The sequence below is a fragment of the Salvelinus sp. IW2-2015 genome, unplaced genomic scaffold (assembly GCF_002910315.2).
Source record: "Salvelinus sp. IW2-2015 unplaced genomic scaffold, ASM291031v2 Un_scaffold1706, whole genome shotgun sequence".
In the NCBI taxonomy this organism is placed as follows: domain Eukaryota; kingdom Metazoa; phylum Chordata; class Actinopteri; order Salmoniformes; family Salmonidae; genus Salvelinus; species Salvelinus sp. IW2-2015.
In genome coordinates, this window is record NW_019943097.1 from 131889 (window position 1) to 134358 (window position 2470).

General features: G+C 40.4%; 1 long non-coding RNA gene across 1 annotated transcript; it reads left to right on the forward strand.

The window, feature by feature from the left end:
* The first annotated feature begins 369 nt into the window (after window positions 1–369).
* Window positions 370–1744, forward strand: LOC139024613 (uncharacterized). The gene is made up of 3 exons (XR_011475946.1): window positions 370–710; window positions 832–1022; window positions 1137–1744. It is a non-coding gene; the product is annotated as an uncharacterized lncRNA (long non-coding RNA).
* Window positions 1745–2470: the final 726 nt, after the last annotated feature.

The window sequence follows — 2470 nt, forward strand, 5'->3', positions numbered from 1 at the left end:
TTTGCATTCCAGCTGTGCCAGAAAGACAATGAAATCACATGTTGGACTACGCTTGCCATGCAATATTTAATTCAATAGAAAACAGATTGGTATTGTGAAGTACAAATTCACAGCYTAAAATGACTAATCAGTAATCATGTACCACCTTCTGTACTCATAGTTACAACAAAGCCATACAGTATGGTAGTCATAAGTAAGAGTCATAGGTTATATCTACAGTAAGTACTGATGTCGATAGGGGTATTAAGAACACTGGAGCACCATACTCTATAAAAATATTTCAAGGCCAACTGAACGTTGGAAGATTATATGAACATGCAGCATATAATCACTTAACGTGAAACTACTGTATATCACTGATAGAAAATACAAGCTCTCAGATCTCCCCCAAAACCAATGAAATAGAAACAATCATTTAGAAAATCTATCCAGAGTACAACCAGAACAAGTACAACTGAAATCAATGCATTACAAATCATTTAACAAACTTTTAAGCAGAAGTGATAAGATCTACACAGGTTCTAGAGTCTTTAATTGTAAGGACTGACATAGAAGTTGTGCACAGATGCTACAAAAATAACAATGTGTAAAGTGTGTGTGTGGGAAAATGGCGAGAGAGATTGGTATCAGAGCAAACTCCATACATGCATCTATGAGTGGCAGGCAGATCAATAGTAGAAATACAGCAGAAATAGGAATGAAACAGTAAAGTAGAGTAGAACATTACAGCAGAATAGGAATGAAACAGTCAATAGTAGAACAATACACAAAGAATAGGAATGCAACATCAAGTAGTAAAAACAGCAGGAATAGGAATTGTAAACATGTCAGTATATGTTTCCTAAACAATGAGTAACTATGACAGTTCACGTTCAGGATATATGTTGATCATTCACATTTAGAAAAAACTATCACTCATTTGTTCCATCATTCTAAATATATCTGGCAGCATTTGGTTCCACCGTGTATTTTAAAAAACTACACTTGCATATCAGATATCCATGGAAGGACTGGGATGAACAGTGTATGGCTTGAGATTCAGAGGTCAGTGTGAAAGACACCGTAGGATCAGATTGAAACGGTGTTTGCTGGTATCAGGTCAGTGTTGACAAACACCAAGGATCTAGATGTAACAGGTGTTTAGCTGTGTATCAGGTAGTGTGACAAGACACCAGTAGGAATCAGATGAAACGGTGTTCACCCAGTGAAAGCAGACATTAACCAAGCTACAGTGTTAAATAGTCACAGTACATGTTGGTGTGGTTGCTCCTATCACTATTCAGTCAGTGTAATCATGTGACCAAACCCTTTTCACTAAGGTAATAGAGTATTGAAAGAGAGAACCATAATAATGACCGTATTAAACAGTACCACAGAGTATAGAAGAGAACCACAGCGTATTCTGTGTATTTAAAGAGTAATTACAGTATCATGCATACCATAGAGTACCACAGAGTTAATGATGATATTGAAAGATGCCAACAGTGTATTGCTGTTCAGTCCGTTAAAGTCATTGTAATGATGATTGTAATGTGATGGGACTGATCATACTTGCCTGTTCTTCTCAGGAGGTAGGAATGTGTTGTGTTCTGTTACCATGTATTCATGGTTAGTTGTATTGTATTCTCACTGGGCGTCCAAGAGCTTATTCACCCCCACAATCTCCTCTGTCAGTACCAACTAGTGAGTTCTACTGTCACAAGACGTAGTAGAGTCATCCTCATCCCTCTCCTCCCTCTCCTTCTGACCTCTGAACCTTGATCCCTCTCTCTCTACCCCCCTCCCTCCCTGAACCTGTGATTCCTCTCGGCTCGTCCCCTCTCCTCCCTGACCTGTGATCCCTTCTTCTCATCCCCCTCTCCTCTCCCTGACACTGTGATCCCTCTCTCCGTTTATACAGTGTTTGTGAAAATAAGCAGGTCATATAGACCATATCCCAGGTACTGTACCTGGGTGTACAGTAATGTCTATCTGTAGTAGCTTAAAATAACCCTCCTCCTCTTCCCATCACGTAGTGCATATACCCATCTCTCTACCCCTCCCCCAACCCTGTAGTGCTTAAATAGTGAACCCTCTCTCTACTTACTACACCTCCCCAACCCTGTAGTGCTTAAAATAACTCCCCTCTATCTCTACTACCGTCCCCCAACCCTGTAGTGCTTAAAAAGTAACCCGCGCTCTACTCACCCTCCCCCAACCCTGTAGTGCTCTAACATATCCCCCTCTCTCCTCTACTACCCTCCCCCAAACCCTGTAGAAAATGCTTAAAATAACCCCCCCCTCTCCCTCCAACTACCTCTCCCGCTTAAAATTAACTCCTTAAATCCACCTCCCTCCTTCAACGGGCCCAAACCCGCGGGGGCACCCATTTTATAAAATCCCCCTGGTAATTTTTTTTGCAAAGCCATGGTTTGTGAAAGTTAAATTATATTTTTAATTTAAAAATTTAAATTTTCTTTAAACCCAACCC